This window comes from Tachysurus fulvidraco, chromosome 19, assembly GCF_022655615.1.
Source record: "Tachysurus fulvidraco isolate hzauxx_2018 chromosome 19, HZAU_PFXX_2.0, whole genome shotgun sequence".
NCBI classification, from domain to species: Eukaryota; Metazoa; Chordata; class Actinopteri; order Siluriformes; family Bagridae; genus Tachysurus; species Tachysurus fulvidraco.
Window position 1 is genome coordinate 22,374,613 of NC_062536.1, and position 21,118 is coordinate 22,395,730.

Genomic DNA, 21,118 nt, shown 5'->3' on the forward strand with positions numbered 1-21,118 from the left:
TGTACAGGTGCATCCCTCCTCTGTGTGTGTGTGCACGCGTGCTCATGTGTGAGATGGTTCCCTTGTATTTATGACAAATAATTAAAAAGAAAAAAATTGTATTTGTGTATTTTAGTGAATAGATCTCAAGAAAAAATTAGTCCCAATAAACCATGGTGGTTACTATATGTCCTGATAAATACTTTAATCTGTGTGGTTCAGGAATGGGAGCATGGGTCTATGTCTGTCTGTTTGTGTGTGTGTGTGTGTGTGTGTGTGTGTGTGTGTGTGTGTGTGTGTGTGTGTGTGTGTGTGTGTGTGTATGGGACTGCTTCCCTGGACCTGGCCGATGATTTTTTTGAAACAGCGGTTTCGGGTGATGTTTGAACTGAAGCGCACAGGTCTACTTTGTCTGATTTCCTGTAAAGGTGCATCCCTCCTCTCTCTCTCTCTCTCTCTCTCTCTCTCTCTCTCTGTGTGTGTGTGTGTGTGTGTGTGTGTGTGTGTGTGTGTGTGTGTGTGCGTGTGTGTGTGCACGCTAATATGTGTGTAAGATAGTGAGGTGGTGCCTGTGTATTTATGACAAATAATTAAAAAGATAAAATTTGTATGTGTGTATTTTAGTGAATGGATCTCAAGAAAAAATGAGTCCCCATAAACCATGATGGTTACTGTGTGTCCTGATAAATAATTTAATCTGTGTGGTTCAGGAATGGGAGCATGGGTCTATGTCTGTCTGTTTGTGTTTGTGTTGTGTGTGTGTGCGGGTGTGTGTGTGTATGTCTCTGTGAGTGTGAGTGTGTGTGTGTGTGTGTGTGTGCTTTTCCGCAATAAAAATCACCTAAACGTCTAAGATTTTTTAGGGGTGTCTGTGTGTGTGTGTGTGTGTGTGTGTGTGTGTGTGTGTGTGTGTGTGTCTGCTTTCCTGGACAGGTGCATCTTCCCTCTCTCTGTATGTATGTGTGTGTCTGTGTGTGTGAGTGTGTGTGTGTGTGTGTATGTATGATTGTGTACATGTGTGTGTGTGTGTGTGTGTGTGAATGTATGAATTTTTGTGAGTGTGTGTGTTTTTGTATGTATGATTGTGTACACATGCATTTGTGTGTATGTATAAGTTCTTGCTTGTGTGTATGTGTGTGTATGTATAAGTGTGTGTGTGCGTTTGTGTTTGTATGTGTGTGTGTGAGAGAGAGAGAGAGAGAGAGAGAGAGAGAGAGAGAGAGTTTGTGTATGTGTATGTGTCTGTATGTGTGTGTGTGAGAGAGAGAGAGTTTTTGTATGTGTATGTGTGTGTGTCTGTGTGTGAGAGAGAGAGTGTTTGTTTGTGTGTATGTGTGTGTGAGTATGTTCGTGTGTGTTTATTTATGTATGTTTGTGGGTGTGTGGTCTGTGTATATGTGTATGTGTATGTATATGTGTACATTTATGTGTGTGTGTGTGTGTGTGTGTGTGTGTGTGTGTGTGTGTGTGTGTGTGTGTGTGTGTCTGCTCTTCTGATCACGTCTCCTGACTCTCCTGCTCTCCTCTAACAGGAAGTCTCCTCTCTGAAGAACAGCATTCTGGGTATGAGCATGTGGATGATGAGCTTCTCTCAGGTAAAAAAGACCAGAGTGTGAGTTTGTCTAACTCCATTAACTGAAAGATATTAGAATTAAAAGTAGAAATCAGAAATGACTACATTTGTCCTTTCTGACACGTGATTATGACGTAGTGTGTAGAAGAATTACAGTAACTCCAGTGTTTTAATGCTGACACATGAGATCTCACCATCAACCTCATCTTACTTTAATCTCCTGAAATCCATCTGATCAAATTTATCAAAGCTTCTTTGGATGAGGATTTTATTGAGTATAAATGTGTTTAAAAACCCAAAACTAACACATTGTTCTTTTTACAGTAAAGTCTGGGATCAAAGAAAAGGCTGAGTATTATGATGATGTCATGGACACCAGTGACATCATAAGTGGGTGCAGTTGTTAAGTGATCACATAAATTTACTGAGTTGACATTAAATCATGAGGTCAGAATGTGATGGAGCTGTTTGTACAGAGTCTCTGCTTTTATTTCATTTAGGTGATCCAGGAAGAGTCGACCCACCAGAGGACTACGATGATGCCGTCACTGCTGGACCCATCCCTGATAACGTGGATGGTGTGGTTCTGTTTTGGGATTTGTTTTAGAAAGCAGTATAAATTAAACACACACACTGTCAATACGTTTGTTTATCGGTTTGTGTGTAGTGACGTTTTTTACACGTGTACAATGTTATTTTGTATCGTGTCATCAAATACACAGTGTACAAACTGTCACTTCAGTAAACTTTAAATATCTTTAAATATCTGTGTTTTGGTGTAGAGGATGAAGCTGAGAATTATGATGACGCCATTACAGCTGATCAGAAGTCAGTTATACTGACAGGTATGATAATAATGGGACAGTGTGGCATCCACAAGCATCCAAATGATCATTAATGACATTGATGTGGATTTAATAGCTTTTATCTCTACATTCTGACAGAGGACGTGTCCGAGAACTATGACGATGCAGTTACCACTGAAACAAACACAAACATCATCACAGGTCAGTTTTTTTATGAAAATGGAAATAATTTATTTACCTTACAATTTTATACAGTAAAACTCAAGCTTTGTGGCTCAATTCCATTTTAGTACACAGTTGAATTTTTCTTTCTGATTGGTCAGTAGGTGTTGATTAATTTTTTTATAACAGCAGCTCTGACAGTACTGCAGATGTAAACCACAGGTTTCTGTTAATGATCCAATACATTGTGGTTTCTATAGTAACAGCTCATTCACAGGAACTTAAATTCACATGAATTTATATTAAAAATCTGTGTGTTCATCAACATGGTGAAGTTTTCTGTAAGAAAATTATTTTTTATTGTTTTACAGATTATTTAAAAACACTGCTTCATCACACCATCCTGTAACTCAGTACTTTACTGTAACACCAACACACACAGTGGTTCATTACTTATTAATTTATTTGTTCATTAGACAATCCAGAAGATTATGATGATGTCATCACTGAGGAACAGGATGTAGGAGAGACAGAAGGTGAGCGACTTCCTGTTTATTCTCTAATGTGTATAAGTTCACAGGCAGCAGAGTAAAAGATTAAATTATATATGATTATATTATATATGGTATATAATAAATATCAGCTTTCAGATCAGTTTTTAGGACAAATATAACAGAACATGTATTTATTAAAGAGTTTAGATTAGACCTACTGTAAATATTATCTATGATACAGAACATAAACATCAGATCACTGTTTTTATAACAAATCACCGTTCAGTAAGATTAAAGAAACTGATGTGATAAATGTCCTCTATTCTCTTCATTTATGGTTTAAATATCAGAGAAATCCTACATAGTGCATCGTTTATGTATTATAAGTTGTTACAAAACAATTACTGTATTAATACAATATAAAGGATGTATTAAAGAAGTAAATGTGTTTATTTTACAGAATATGATGACGTGGAGGAGAAATCTCAGAAGGACAGGGACCATGTGACTGAGACACGTCTCCAAAGGCCTTTTCTCAGGAAATTACATTTCAACTTTTATAAACACAAAAAATGACTTTATTATACTTCTAATAATTTCATTCATTCTGAACCACGTTCATTTTCTCACCTTGTTATTAGTAGATAAATTAGGGAGAGTTAAATCACCTCCATTATTACTTAACAAATGTTTCCAGCTTTCCTTTTACACATTTAGTGCTATAAGTCATAGTGAGCTTAAATATCTCTGACACACCACACCTCATTTATCACCAGTTTATTCCATCAAAATCACTTTAATGTTCATTACAATCGTTTGATGAAACAACTGATCTTATTGTTCATGTTGATCTGAAACTTGTGAATCTGTTATTCAGTGTTTTTAGAAATGTGTTAATTACATTCCGCTTTCCAGAAGAAACCTTGTTTATTACAATATGTTAAAACTTGTTACGAGCCAGAAATATGGAACTGTCTTAAATAGATAAACATTTTTCATTCAATATGTTCAGGTTGTTGTTTTATATTTTAAGATCTAAATGAATATTCTGTGTTTTTTCCTGTTGATGTTCTATACGTCTCCTCATAATATATATAATCAGGGCTGCAGGAAGATGTTTTACATTGTGGGAGCTGGAATTTTAAGCAGCGTTCATGTGACATGTGCTATTACATCACACCTGAATGATAGTAAAATCATTTTCTTTTAATGAGTGCAGATTACAATATTTATACCACAGTGTGGATGAATTGTGGAATTAGAAGGTGTTGATTAATTTTCTACAACAGCACGGCTCTGACAATAGTTATGACTTCAACATAAATGATTAGTTTATATTAATGTGCTCGTTCTAATACGTTATCTTTCCTACAGTAACGTCGTTCACAGGGACTTGTATGATGGACGTTACTCGTCATCTAAACCTAAAATAAACTGATTTTAAACATGTTATATAACAAAGAACAGCGTATAATCATTGATGGTGATGTTTTCTGATTGGAGACGTTTATTTACCATTTATGGAAGGAGTCTCGAGTATCAGCTCTTTGTAACATTATTTTAGCAGCTGCAGTTAAAGTAATCCTGAAAGTTGCAGCACCATCAGCAGCCCTACTTCCTGTCTCCTTGTATATAATGGGTAATGACAAGAAATTAGAATATTTTGGTTAAATAAACAATTTGCAGTCAATTATAATGTTTCTTTTCCATACTGAGTAAATATTGTGTCTTATGCCAATTTTTATTCACATTTTTAATAAATTCTTTATGTAATTTTTCTTAAACAAGTAATTAAGTAAAAGTTATTTTATAATATAATGTGATGATGTGATTTGATGTGACTCTTGTAGTGATGAATCTGTGTTCAGTGTCATTGTAGAACATCTCAGGCAGTAAAAATGTTTATATTCTGATCAGAAGGTAGTGAGTTATAATCTCAGCTCCACCGTGAGTGCAAATAATAATAGTTTCCAAGAAACCAAGATATCAGCTATATGCACTTTATATTAGAATTACATATGTGTGTTTTTACAGGGATTTCATTTATGTAATATTATGGAGGGTGAGTCCACATACACCATGACAGTAACTGTCTGGGTGTCCAGCTAAACACTTTATACCTGTGTGTATTTCTATAAATCTGAGTTAGGAGAGAGAGAGCAGCTGTGTGTGTGTGTGTGTGTGTGTGTGTGTGTGTGTGTGTGTGTGTGTGTGTGTGTGTGTGTGTGTGTGTGTGTGTTCCTTCATTGTTGTGTGGGATAATGTGGCATTCCACCACTCTGCTGCAGTCACAGAGTGGTTTGTGTCACATCCCAGGATGTCAGTATTATACCTGCCTCCATACTCCCCTTTCTTAAACCCCATAGAGGAGTTTTTATCTGCGTGGAGGTGGAAGGTGATGTTGATGAGAACTTGTGGCCAAATGCAAGAGAGAGAGCAGACTAGAACTGTAATTTACTGTAATGAACAACTACACATGTTACAGTAATGTGTAGAATGTATTTTATTTATTCTTTTTTATTATTATTGCAGCCCTGGAGTTTTTTCCCTCATTTTTCACCTTTTGGTTATAATTTTCAAGTACTATATTCATATAAAATTTTGATTAATTTCTGATTCATTTGTGTTACAAATGCTTTCAATAAAGTGAGATTGTGTTACAGTTTTCTATATGAAGAACTGATTTATGTGTAAAATCAACTTTAAATAAGAAAAGTTCATCAATTATGTAATGCTTCCTGTTGTTAGTGTTTTTTAGGTCAGTGTGTTGTGAATGAAATGTGTGTTTTCTGAATGAGAATTGTTGCCAGTGTTTGTTGGTCTGAGTGAGTTTTGTAGGTGAGATTAACTGTTTTGCACACATTCATGCTGGTAATGCTGACTGTGTGAAGAGTTTTGAAAATGTGGTTTCAGTATTGAACAATGCTCGTTAGCAGCTGAAAAAACTGTAAGAATCAAAATGCAGCTTGTTATATTAAAAATAAAGCATAAACTCATTTTACCTGCAAATGATGATCTATTTTATTGTATAAACTTATTTCTTACTTTAAAAAACTGACCTGTGTTCATATGTTAGTCCATGAGTGAGAGTGAGTGAGTGAGTGAGTGAGTGAGTGAGTGAGTGAGTGAGTGAGTGAGTGAGAGTGAGTGAGTGAGTGAGTGAGTGAGTGAGTGAGTGAGTATTGTATATTGTGTTATTATTTTCACACAGAGAGTGAAATCTTGTTATAAGTCTTAAATTTATTTTTAGTTTACTCTGTTTCTGTTATGTGTGTGTGTGTGTGTGTGTGTGTGTGTGTGTGTGTGTGTGTCCATTAGTGTGTGTGAATGTGTGTGCCTGTGTGTGCATTTGTGTGTGTCTTTGTGTGTGTGTGCATTAGTTTGTGTGAATGTGTGTGTCTGTGTGTGCATTTGTGTGTGTCTTTGTGTGTGTGTGTGTGTGTGCATTTGTGTGTGTGTGTGTGTTTGTGTGTGTACATTAGTGTTTGTGAATGTGAGTGTGTGTGTGTGTGTGTGTGTGTGCATTAGTTTGTGTGAATGTGTGTGTCTGTGTGTGCATTTGTGTGTGTCTTTGTGTGTGTGTGTGTGTGTGTGTGTGTGTGTGTGTGTGTGTGTGTGTGTGTGTGTTTGTGTGTTTGCGTGTGTTTGTACATTAGCGTTTGTGTCTGTGTGTGAATTAGTGCATGTGTCTGTCTGTGTGTGTGTGTGTGTGTGTGTGTGTGTGTGTGTGTGTGTGTGTGTGTGTATACATCATATGGGTTTTGAAGGAAATGAAGCTGAATTGTAGTTTGTGCTAAAGGAGGTATGGTGTGTTTGTTGAGACAGGTGTTTAAACTCAGGTAAGCAGTGTGAGGTTTAAATGATCAGTCACAGGAAAAAGCAATAAGACAAACATGAGGAACATCTGACAACAACATAAGATTAACATGAATGAGCCTGATGAGTTTCTGTACTTGTAGCAGGAACATCTGGTGATGAGGGTCAAGGTACAAATACACACTATTTACTAGTCAGGTGACGGAAACCAGGTGTAATTAATGATGTTACAGACACACACACACACACACACACACACACTCACACACACACACACACACACACACACACTAATGCACACACACACACACACACACACACACACACACACCCCCATGCACACACACTCACACACAAGCTCAAAAACTAATGAACACACTCTCACACACTCATGTACACACTTATACACACTTACACACACACACACGCACATGCACACACACACACTAATGCACAAGCACACACACTCACACACACACACTCACAAACCCACGCACAGATACGCACATATACACGCATACACACACACACACACACACACACACACACACACACACACACACACACACACACACACACACACACACAATCAGACATGACACAAGGGAGGAAATTGCCAACACATGAGGGAAAAGGAGGAACAACATTACAAATAAAAAAAGAGACTGTGAGCTTCTCTCATGACTCCATTTGTAAATCAATGGTCCGAGTTTGGAGACTGTAACTGATGTCTGGTGTTAAAAGTGTTAGTGTAAATGAAAATGAATTTAATTAAAGCCCTTGTCCTATAGGGGGCAGCACTGCCTCAGTCAGAATGATTAAATGTTTATAATTTTATTCACTGTACAATGTAATTAAACTCTGAAAAACAAATAAAACAGATAAATAAAAAGTAAACAGAATAAACAGAATAAATAGTAGCTGAGTTTTATAAGTGTTGTAAAATTGGCTCTAGATAAAGGAGACTGTCAAATGACAGAAATCTAAGAAACTGTAAGTATACAGACAAACTAAGGAAGTTGTTGTGCGTGTGATTGTGGGTGTGTTTGTGGGAGTGTGTAAGTGTGTGTAAGTGTGTGTAAGTGTGTGTAAGAGGAAGATCAGCAGTTTTGTGCTCACACTAATACTGAGAACTGGACATTCGGAACACATTTAGGTAAGGATCAAACTTTTTAATTCTTACATTAAAAGGCAGAAAAGATGATAGACAGATGAATAAAAAGTAAGAGAAGAACAACAAAGACATGAAAGGATCAAATCTGAATCAGGAAATATGACTGAACAAGTGTGTAGTGTTCTAAAGTATTGTGTGGTGGTGATGCAGTCAGGTGTGTGTGTGTGTGTGTGTGTGTGTGTGTGTGTGTGTGTGTGTGTGTGTGTGTGTGTGTGTGTGTATGATGTAGTCTGGAGGTGGGACACACAGCTATGACAATGATGACAAAGTAGTAACTATCCAACATGTGTATATTAAAACAGTGCTGTGTCTCAAGTGTTGAAGTTTATAGTAACTACACAAACTGTACACACACTGTACACACACACACTATACACACTGTATACACACTGTACACACACTGTACACACACACTATACACACTGTATACACACAATACACACACATACTGTACTATACAGACAGTGTAATATATGCACTCTGTATACACACTATATACACACACAATACACACACACTGTATACACACTGTATTATACACAATATACACACTCTTTACACTCATTGTATACACACACTGTAATATACTCACACAATATAAACACACTATATACACACATTGTATTATAAACACACTGTATGCACACAATATACACACTGTATACACACTCAATATACACACACTGTATACACACTCAATATACAAACTGTATTCACACAATATATACACATTATATACACACAATATACGCACACAATATACACACTATATTATACAACCACAATATATACACAATATACACACACAATATACACATTATATACACACAATATACACACACGATATACAGACACTTTGCTTTTGGTTTTGTTGGCACCACCATCACAGGCTCCCCTTTTGCTCGGAGCCCCTGCCCAGCAGTCAGTGGGGCCAAAGGGTGTAATTATTGCAAAGGCCACCCATGTTCCTGTGCTGGGCCCCGGCTCAGTGTTTGACCTGGAACAAAAAATTTTGAAGAGAAAGAAACCATCTAGTTACCCATGGCACTCCCAGGGCATCCCTCCTATGGAAGAGGTGATCGTTCCACGTGGAGGAATGAATTATCATATCGTCCAGGTAGGGAGCTGTGAAGCGCTGGTGGAGGCATCTCACTATGTCCATGAGCCTCTGGAAGGTGGCTGGCACCCCTTGCAGGAAGAACGGGAGAACTTGGTACTGCCAGTGCCCACTAGGGGTGCTGAAGGCCATCTTAGGCCAGGCCTCGGTGGCCAACAAGACTTGCCAATAGCCCTTTGTGAGAAATGAACCGAGCAATTCTGAGTCTCTCCACAAAGTCTTCCACCAGAGGAAGCTTGGTAGCTGTCAAGGTCTGATACCTGGTTGAAGTCTTTGCACAGACGGAGCATTCCACCCGGCTTGGGGACGAGGACAATAGGGCTCTACCCCGGGCTGATGGATCACTCAGTGATGCCATCCTGAAGCATTTTGGCCACTTCCTTCTCTATGGCATGACCACGGGTCTCTGTGAACCAATATGGCTGCTGTCTTACCACCGTCCATTTCTATGACCGGAGAATTGGTTGATGAGCTCGGTTAAATCCTGGTGCTGGCTCGGTGCGAGATGTTTCACCTGCAACAGCCGACACAGATCCACCTGTGTATCCACCGGTGTATCCTGCCTCGATGCCCGATGATGCCTGAGATAGGCACAGGCTCCCCGTGACCCGAGAAGTTCGGATAAGCGGTAGTGAATGGGTTAAGAGTGAGTGGGTGTACCTTGGTCGGTGAGGATGTATTTGGGGATTCCCACTCAGCTGAAGAGCTTGAGGAGCTCCCAGGCAACATTCTGGAAGGTGGCCTTTCGAAGTGGGACCACCTCGGGGTAACGGGTGGCATAATCTACCAAGACGAGGATGTATTCATGTACATTCATATACACACATTGTAATAAACAAACACTGTAATACACACACTGTAATATACACACACTGTAACGTACACACACTGTAATATACACACATTGTAATAAACAAACACTGTAATACACACACTGTAATATACACACACTGTAACGTACACACACTGTAATATACACACATTGTAATAAACAAACACTGTATATAGACACTGTAATACACACACATTGTAATATATACACACTGTAATATACATTTACAGCATTTGGCAGACGCCCTTATCCAGAGCGACGTACATAAGTGCTTAAATCTTTAACATTGAATACATTAATGCTGGTTCACTAGGTTACATACTTAAGATACCATGAGTTTAAAACATTTATTCAAAGTTACAATGAAAAAGTGTCAGTTTTTTTTTGTTTGTTTGTTTGTTTGTTTGTTTTTTTTAAAAAATGCAAAAGATAAGGAAAGAAGTGCTAGTTGAAGTGTTTCCTGAATAAGTAGGTCTTCAACCGCCGCTTGAAAATAGCCAGTGACTCAGCTGTCCGGACCTCTAGGGGAAGTTCATTCCACCACCTTGGTGCCAGAACAGAAAAGAGTCTTGTAGTATACTTGCCTCTTACCCTGAGAGATGGTGGAACCAGTCGAGCAGTGCTGGTAGATCGGAGGTTGCGGGGTGCAGTGCGAGGAATGATGAGGGCTTTGAGGTAAGAGGGAGCTGGTCCATTTTTGGCTTTGTAGGCCAGCATCAGTGTTTTGAATCGGATCCATGCAGCTACCGGAAGCCAGTGGAGGGATCGCAGCAGCGGGGTGGTATGTGAGAATATACACACACTGTAATGTACACACATTGTAATATACACACACTGTAATATACACACACTGTAATATACACACATTGTAATATACACACACTGTAATATACACACATTTTAATATACACACACTGTAATATACACACACTGTAATATACACACATTGTATACACATACTGTAATATATACACACTGTAATATACACACATTGTAATATACACACATTGTAATATACACATTGTAATATACACACACTGTAATACACGCACTGTAATACACACACTGTAATACACACACTGTAATATACACACACTGTAATACGCACACTGTAATATACACACACTGTAATATACACACACTGTAATACACACACTGTAATACACACACACTGTAATACACACACTGTAATACACACACTGTAATATACACACTGTAATATACACAAACTGTAATATACACACATTGTAATATACACATTGTAATATACACACTGTAAAATACACATATTGTAATAAACACACACTAATATACACACTAATATACACACACTGTAATATACACACACTATAATATACACACACTGTAATATACACACTGTAATATACACACACTGAAATACACACACTGTAATACACATACTGTAATATACACACACTGTAATATACACACTGTAATATACACACTGTAATACACACACTGTAATATACACACTGTAATATACACACACTGTAATATACTCACACTGTAATACACACACTGTAATATACACACATTGTAATACACACACTGTAATGCACTCACACTGTAATACACACACTGTAATATACACACTGTAATATACACACTGTAATATACTCACAGTGTAATACACACTGTAATATACACACTGTAATATACTCACACTGTAATATACACACTGTAATATACATACACTGTAATATACACACTGTAATATACACACACTGTAATGTACACACATTGTAATATACACACACTGTAATATACACACACTGTAATATACACACATTGTATACACATACTGTAATATACACACACTGTAATATACACACATTGTAATATACACACATTGTAATATACACATTGTAATATACACACACTGTAATACACACACTGTAATATACACATATTGTAATAAACACACACTAATATACACACTAATATACACACACTGTAATATACACACACTGTAATACGCACACTGTAATATACACACACTGTAATATACACACACTGTAATACACACACACTGTAATACACACACTGTAATACACACACTGTATCATACACACTGTAATATACACAAACTGTAATATACACACATTGTAATATACACATTGTAATATACACACTGTAAAATACACATATTGTAATAAACACACACTAATATACACACACTGTAATATACACACACTGTAATACACACACTGTAATACACACACACTGTAATATACACACACTGTAATATACACACACTGTAATACACACACTGTAATACACATACTGTAATATACACACACTGTAATATACACACTGTAATATACACACACTGTAATATACACACTGTAATATACACACTGTAATACACACTGTAATATACACACACTGTAATATACTCACACTGTAATACACACACTGTAATATACACACACTGTAATGCACACACTGTAATGCACTCACACTGTAATACACACACTGTAATATACACACTGTAATATACTCACACTGTAATACACACTGTAATATACACACACTGTAATATACTCACACTGTAATACACACACTGTAATACACACACTGTAATATACACACTGTAATATACACACTGTAATATACACACACTGTAATATACACACACTGTAATACACACACTGTAATATACACACGCTGTAATACACACACTGTAATATACACACACTGTAATATACACACTGTAATATACACACACTGTAATATACACACTGTAATACACACACTGTAATATACACACTGTAATATACACACACTGTAATATACACACTGTAATATACACACTGTAATATACACACACTGTAATACACACACTGTAATATACACACTGTAATATACACACACTGTAATATACACACTGTAATATACACACTGTAATATACACACACTGTAATACACACACTGTAATATACACACTGTAATATACACACACTGTAATATACACACTGTAATATACACACTGTAATATACACACACTGTAATATACACACACTGTAATATACAGTATACACATGTACTAACTGTGTTATTTTGATTACATGATCTGTACTTTAGTGTCTGAGATTATTTCTCATTATGTTGTATAAGCCAATGTTTGTAGAAGCCAACATTCTGATTTCCGTTATAAGCTTATTACTATTATTATTATTATTATTATTATTATTATTATTATTATTATTATTATTATTATTATTATTCTTTCTTTAGGACCTTAGGTTCTTTAGGACCTTACTCCAGACCAAATGTTTATTCCGGAGTTCCGACGGAATTTTCGGTTTTCCCGTAGTCGACGATCGAACATCCCATAGACTTGAATAGGGAATTCCGAAAAGTCCTCTAAGCTCTCACACACACAATACATCCAACATTAAGAATTGCATGTACTGTTCTATGCAGTATAATAAGTAGAATCCCATAATGACTGCAGTATTGACATGAAATGTCCAAACCCTCAGTAGCCACTTTTTGCCAAAAGTATTGGCACCCAACCGGGTATTCTGGTGACGTCACTCGACACCACGTGACGTCACGTGTAGCCACGCCCCCAAAACAAATAAAAAATTTGCACAACATGGACATGTGACATATCAAAACACTCGGCACAGTGAGGGGAACTGCCCCACGGGTATTCTGGAGACGTCACATGATGTCACGTGAGGTCACGTGAGGTCACGTGAAAAAAAATTTGCACAACATGGACATGTGACATATCAAAACACTCAGCACAATGAGCGGAACTGCTCCACGGGTATTCTGGTCACGTCATGTGACGTCATGTGTAGCCCCGCCCCCAAAACAAGCGAAATAAAAATTTGCACAACATGGACATGTGACATATCAAAACACTCATCACAATGAGGGGAAATACCTCACGGGTATTCTGATCACGTCACATGCTCATGTCCGCTCACCTCCAAAAGTATTGGAACCCTAGCGGTCCAGTAGCTTTCACAATCTTTCTGTCCACTCGCCTCCAAAATGCACCGGCCTTTGCAAATTCTTGCACCGTCAAAGCCAACATCAAAGTTTGTCACGACGAACTTTACAAATCTAGTTATATTTGTATCTTCTCCAGATGAATCTTTCATGAACAGAGAAATGAAATCAGTGAAGAAGCTCATCATCATTTACTCTCTATTTCAAGGTTTGTGTAGAATCTAATCTAATTTGTGAGATCATGTAAATATGGCTAGATAATCAGTGTGTTACTGTAGTAATGACTTAATGCTGTGTGTTATTGTGTGTGTGTGTGTGTGTGTGTGTGTGTGTGTGTGTGTGTGTGTGTGTGTGTGTGTGTGTGTGTGTTATTGTGTGTTTGCAGCTGTTTTGTGTAGAGAATTCTCCATCAGTCTACCAGAGAGGGTAGAAGCTCTGAGAGGACTCTGTGTTCTCATACCCTGCAGTTTTCAGATTGAAGAAGGATTTGACGTAGACCTCCGGGGAGATCCTACAGGAATCTGGTTAAGAAATGGAACTATAGAGAATAACAAAGTCTTTAACTCTAAAGACGCTACAGAGAACAAGATTGAAGGTGAAATAAATGGAGATCTCCTCATGAAGAACTGCACCACCATCTTCTACAACATCAGACAGAGTGACAGAGGAAAATATTACTTTAGATTAGAGGCTATGAGAGGTCTAAAAAACACTTATAGAACAGCAGTATCAGTAAGAGTTCGAGGTGAGTACTGCAGCAGTGTGTGTGTGTGTGTGTGAGGGGGGAGTGTGTGTGAGTGTGTATGTGTGTGTGTGTGTGTGTGTGTATTTGAGTGTGTGTGTGTGTGTGGGGGGGGGGTGTATGTGAGTGTGTGTGTGTGTGTGTGTGTGTGTGTGTGTGTGTGTGTGTGTGTGTGTGTGTGTGTGTGAGTGTGTGTGTGAGTGTGTGTGTGTGTGTACACTGTAATTACACTAATGATGCACTGGAACACATTTCAAACTCATCTCTAATGTGATAGTGTGTGTTTATCTCAGCATCTCCAATCAGACCCTCAATAACACTGTATAAGGAGGATCAGGGGGAGGTGGAGGACCACAATGAGGTGGTGGAGGGAACTTCACTGAGTCTCATTTGCTCTGCTCGATCTCCATGTCCCTTCAAACCCCCTATTATTACATGGAGCTTCCTGCCTGAGGAGAGAAGACAGGAGCAGAACCACAACACCAGCTTCAGCTCCTCAAAGCTGAACTTCAACGTTACTCACCTGCATCATGGACTCGATTTCACCTGCACTGCCACCTACCAGCTCCAGAACGATAAGAAATCAGTACTCGTACTCTCTCGAACTCTCTCGTACTCTACATGTTCTGTGTAAGGGTTTAATCTTAATCAAGTCACATTCAGTAGACCTTTAATGATTTATGGAGTCTCCTAAATCCTGTTCCTCCTCCTTCAGATGGTCCTAGAAACACATCAGTATCAGTGTCTCCATCTGATTCAGTACTTTTGGGCAGTTCAGTGTCTCTGAGTTGTAGCAGTGATGCAAACCCAGCAGTGCTGAACTACACCTGGTACAGACAGAAGGGAGAGCAGATAGGAACCGGAGACCATCTCACCATCAACACGACTGATTCTACACACAGTGGTTTATATTACTGTAGAGCTCAAAACCAGCACGGAGATCACAACACATCTGTGTTCCTGGATGTTCAGTGTGAGTATTTATGTGTCTTAAGATTAAAATTTTAATTGCAACTTGAGCTCCAAAGTCAGTTAAAATAGCAGAGTTCCAAGACTTTTCCTTAAAGATCACAGTTGAAAATAAAGAAAATGAAGAAAACGAAGAAGGCACGAAATAATTGCTGAAAAAAATAGTTTAGTTTAAAAGAATGATGACAAGGCCAACTCCATCTGCTGATGACTAGTGCTGACAAGATACTAGTCTCTCATGTGAGGGCTTGTTAATATAAAACAAATACAGCTGTCATTGAAATCCACGTGATGTAAATTAGATTAGATTAGATTTAACTTTATTGTCATTACACATGTACATGTACAAGGCAACGAAATGCAGTTTATTGTCTAACCAGAGTGCAATAGTAGCAAGTGCAGGATATACAGTTTGTACAAGATTTATGGATGAGAGGAGTCCTTAAGCAGGATGAGAGGAGTCCTTAAGAATGCTGCGAGCTCAACGCAGACAGCATTTCTTCTGGATGTCCTCCATTGCAGGAAGTGGAATCCCTGTGATGTGCTGAGCGGTTTTCACCATCCGCTGCAATGCCCTGCGCTCTGCAACAGAGCAGCTCCCATACCAGACTGTGACACAGCTGGTCAGGATGCTTTCTATTGCACAGCGGTAGAAGTTCACCAGGATATCTGAGGAAAGCTGATTTTTCTTTAGTGTCCTCAGGAAAAAGAGGCACTGGTGAAACACGCTCAACAGCCATCCCATTGATGTGGATGTTGTCATGCGTGCCTCCTGACTCTTTCCTGAAGTCCACAATAAGATCCTTTGTTTTGGAGGTGTTAAGGAGCAAGTTATTGTTATTGCACCAAGTGGCTAGGTGCTGGATCTCCTGCCTGTAGGCAGTCTCATCATTGTTGGTGATAAGACCTATCACTGTGGTGTCATCTGCAAACTTGATGATGGAGTTAGATCCATTCACAGTCCTGCAGTCGGAGGTGAAGAGGAAGTAGAGGAAGGGGCTCAGCACACAGCCCTGTGGTACACCAGCGTTGAGTGTGATGGTGTTGGAGCAGACAGAGCCTGATTGAACCTGCTGGGGTCTGTTGGTCAGGAAGTCTATGATCCAGTTGCACGTTGTGGTGTTAATGCCCAGATCTCCTAATTTGGCTATTAACTTGGATAGAATGATGGTGTTAAATGCCGAGCTAAAGTCAAGAAACAGTGTACGTGCATAAGTATACTTATTGTCCAAGTGTGTGAGCACAGAGTGCAGTGGAGTGGGGGGATTTGTAATCACTGATGGCCTGGATGCCTTGCCACATGTGTCGACGGTCAGAGTTGGAAAAATGCTCCTCTATCTTTCCCTTGTAGCAGTGCTTGGCCTCTTTGATGCCCCTCTTCAGGTTAGCTCTGGATGTGCTGTAGGCCTGTGCGTCACCTGATCTGAAGGCAGTATTGCGTGCCTTCAACAGGAGGCGCACCTCCTTGTTCATCCATGGTTTCTGATTTGGGTATGTGATGATCTGTTTCTGAGTAGTAACACTGTCTAAGGTGGTATTGATGTAATCCAGTACAGAGGAGGTTTAACAGTCAATGTCTGTGTGAGTGTCGCTGGTGGCCTGAGATACAAATGTACTCTAGTCTGTGTGTTGAAACCTTTCCTGGAGTATGAAATCTGCTTCTGCGGGCCAGACCTTGAAGGTTCTCACTGATGGCTTCACTCGACTGATGAGGGGAGCATATTTGGGGTGAGGAACAAAGAGAGGTGATCTGACTGTCCCAGGTGGGGGAGGGGGGTCGCAGTGTAAGCCCCAGCCATGTTTGTGTATACATGGTCTAAGGTTTTGCTCCCTCTGGTGTGACAGGAAACATGCTGGTGAAATTTGGGGAGCACCGCCTTTAAGTTTGAGTGATTAAAATCACCTGCAACAATAAACGCAGCTTCTGGATGAACAGTCTGTTGTTTACTGATGGCCGCATATTCTTTCATAGCAAGCTTAGCATCAGCATTGGGGGGAATGTAAGCTGCAGTTATAATGGTAGAAGTGAACTCCCGCGGTAGATAAAACGGTCTGCATTTAACCATGAGAAACTCCAGGTGATATAGGTGACAGGAGGCAAGGTAGTTTATGGAACTAAGGAATGAAAGTGACAAAGTGGTGAAGAGCATGTGTGCTTGAGTGGTGACTGGAAGCAACTGGAGAACAGAGGAGCAGCTGAACAGAATTGTTAGATCTTTACAACACCAGGACGTGATAAGCAAGAAGGGGTAGACATCATCAGATAGGGTGAGACTAGGTTTCAATGGGGAATGTAGGATGGAGGGGAACTTCTCAGGAGAAATTTATACTGCAATTGTAATGATTGGGAATTAGAGTGTTTGTAGACTCCAACTGGTTCCTAATTCTAATTATATATAAAGTCATATGGTTCAGCTGTCGGGTTATTTTTTTTTAAGACTCTGCTATCTGAATTTTACTGAGTTCTCCTTCACTATTTAATTAATTATTATTTATTGTTTTACCATTTTATTTTTTTTTATTCTTATTTACTATAATATAATAATAATCTCTCTCTCTCTCTCTCTCTCTCCCTCTCTCTCTCTCTCTCTCTCTCCCTCTCTCTCTCTCTCTCTCTCTCTCTCTCTCAGATGCTCCTCAGGTCTCTCCATCCTCCAGCTGTAACAGCACTCAGGATTTGATCATGTGTTCCTGTGAGGTTCATGGAAACCCATCTCCTACACTGCAGTGGAGTCTCTCTGGACAAACTGTTCAGCTCTCTGAGGCCACACAGATCAGAGAGGAACCTGTGGGTGACTCGGGTTTAAAAAGCTTTATCTCCATCCAAAAATCAGTTAAGAACGTACACACTCTGCAGTGTGTTGGCTCCAATAGGCAGGGCGTTGCATCACAACTCTTCTTGTTCTTTATTAACAAAGCTCCGTGCTCTGCTGTAGGTTAGTAATGTTTTACTAAGTTGTTTTTTACTCCATTACAGTGTCAAAATCTTAGTACTGGATTCTCATTATTAAAAAAATAAAGTTGGTATAAGAATAAAACAGAGACTAAATTTGGTTAAATTTACTTTTGTCCTGCACTGTCTTTTGTCCTGCACTGTCTTTTGTCCTACACCCTAACCCTAACATTACTGATTTTAAACCTGACTGCCTCTGCTATGAGGTTAAGCTTAAATGCACACACAGACACACACTCATACTCCCTCACATATCGGTGATAATTCAATTCAACTAATTTAATAATTTGATAAACGATTGTAATGATAATTCTGCATTCTAATATTTCACTGTTAATGTTTTCATTACGTTTTCACCACAATGCTGTTAAATCCTGGACTCTGATTGGTTGGAAGGTGTTGATTAATTCTCTCTAACAGCATCTCTGACTGTAGTGCAGATTTATATTAATGCAATTGCTCTGATACCTTGTTGTTCCCATAGCAACCGCTCAGTCACTGGGCTAATACGTGTTAGCTAGAAAGTTACCAGAGAAAGTTATTAATTTAATTATTAAAAATCTTTATTATAAAAGCTATGTAATGTACCCTGTATTTACTGTAATATTTACTGTATTAAGCATTTTAATATATCATTTTCTTTCTTTCTTTCTTTCTTTTTTTCATTATGATATTTAACTGTACAATATGACATTTGTCCAGACAATATTATGAGCTAATAAAATGCAAGAAATTGTAGAATTTACTAGCAGTTTAATTTACATTTTTAAATCTGAGTTAATTCTCATTGAATTCCATTCTCTGTGTTTAATTATTTTGTGTTCAGTTGTAGATGTTTCCTCTGTGCTGATTGGTGCTGCTGTTGGAGCTTCAGTAATGATGATACTGTGTGGTATATTCCTGTGTTTAAGGTGTGTTCACTTTAAAAAGATTTATTTTAAGCATATTAACAAGTAATGTACAAAAACACTAAATGTAAGTCTACATTTTTAAATACATTTAATATAACATTATAAATCTAAATGTTTATTTATTCGATCATTTATTAGGAAATCGACTCCTTCTGGACGAGGAGAAGCAGTAGGACTCAACACGGTTAGCTGACTGAAGAAATATCCGTGTCTTTAAATAAAAGTTTGATCTATTGAATATTAATTCCTTTTGATCTCCACAGGTGGATCATCAGGAGGAAGATGAAGAGTCAGTGTATATGAACAAAACCATGTTATCAGAGTCACTTTATTACTCCACTGTGGTGTTTCTACGCCACCATCAGCCACAGCTCGGAACAACACACTGAGGGAGGAGCTACAGGACCAGTCATTAAGGAAGTCCAGGAAGAAAATCAGACAAAGTCAAACAGTAAAGAGGAGGAGGAGGAGGAGGAGGAGGAGGAGGTAACTTATGGAAACCTCACACGGGCAGACAACGATGGAGCAAATTAATTTTGATTTAGGTGAAGTGAACAATGATGTCAATAATGATGTTAATAATGAAATAAAACAAACACAGATAGGAGAAAGAGATTTAGGACACTTTTCAGAAGCTGGTGGTTTTTAAACACCTCATAAATGTGAATAAAAAATAAAAAATAATTAAAATTAATTTAGTATTTAAAATCCTGTGCAGATGTACAAGCTGCAGAGAGCTAAATGTTCACTCATTGCCTTCCTGGTGTATTCATTAGCTTTGCTTAAAAAGAGATGTAAAAAAATGTAGATAAACTATAAGTGTAAGAGTGATATATTTATATAACTGTAGTTAATAATAATAATAAAAATAAAAATAACTAGATTTGTAAAGTTCGTTGTGACAAAATTTAATGTTGGCTTGGAATAAAGTATTCCCAAAGGCCGATATGCTAGGGTGCCAATACTTTTGAAGAAGAATACCCGAATACACACACATACACAAACACTCACACATACACACACACACACGGTATGAGTTCATACCCGAACACCTGTGACACAATTCACCTTATTGTGCTGAGTGTTTCGATATATCACGTCAATGTTGTGGAACTTTTTTGATTTTGCATATACTGGAGGCTGTGGGAAAACTGAAAGGCCAGTCGGTCCACCAATTTAAACCTATGTCCAGAGTATCACCCTAAAGAAGCTGGCTGAGTTTGAGTTAGATAGCTAGAAAGCTTGCTGAGTTATAAACCTATAAACATTATAATGGGTGTCTATGGCAAAAAAGACCATTTTGAGACCCGGTTCTGTGAGTACCAGAACTCTTATCACTTAGAAAAGGAACAGCAACAAACTTCAGACCAGGGTCTACGCCATAACCGATCTTGGTGCATGTGACTCAAAAGCCCTAGGAGGAGTTTCTCTGGATACATTTTTGTCTCAGAAGAATCAGCAAAACAGAATTTGTATTTAACAGACGGTGTGAGGACAGATGACCTGAGCACTCAGCTGTATCAGTGGGACTTAAATCCATCTGTATACAGCAGTGATCACATCAGTGTCCATGTTGGAGTAGTGCCGGTGTCTCAGTCATCTT

General features: G+C 38.4%; 1 protein-coding gene and 2 pseudogenes across 4 annotated transcripts in view; 1 reads left to right on the plus strand and 2 right to left on the minus strand.

The window, feature by feature from the left end:
• The window catches only part of LOC113650187 (B-cell receptor CD22-like), a 1,781,460-nt gene that overhangs the window by 1,557,609 nt on the left and 202,733 nt on the right, over window positions 1-21,118 (minus strand). The gene's annotated exons all lie outside the window — the stretch shown is intronic.
• The window catches only part of LOC113663456, a 644,552-nt pseudogene that overhangs the window by 584,700 nt on the left and 38,734 nt on the right, over window positions 1-21,118 (minus strand).
• Window positions 1-21,118, plus strand: part of LOC113650183 — a 410,150-nt pseudogene that overhangs the window by 107,999 nt on the left and 281,033 nt on the right.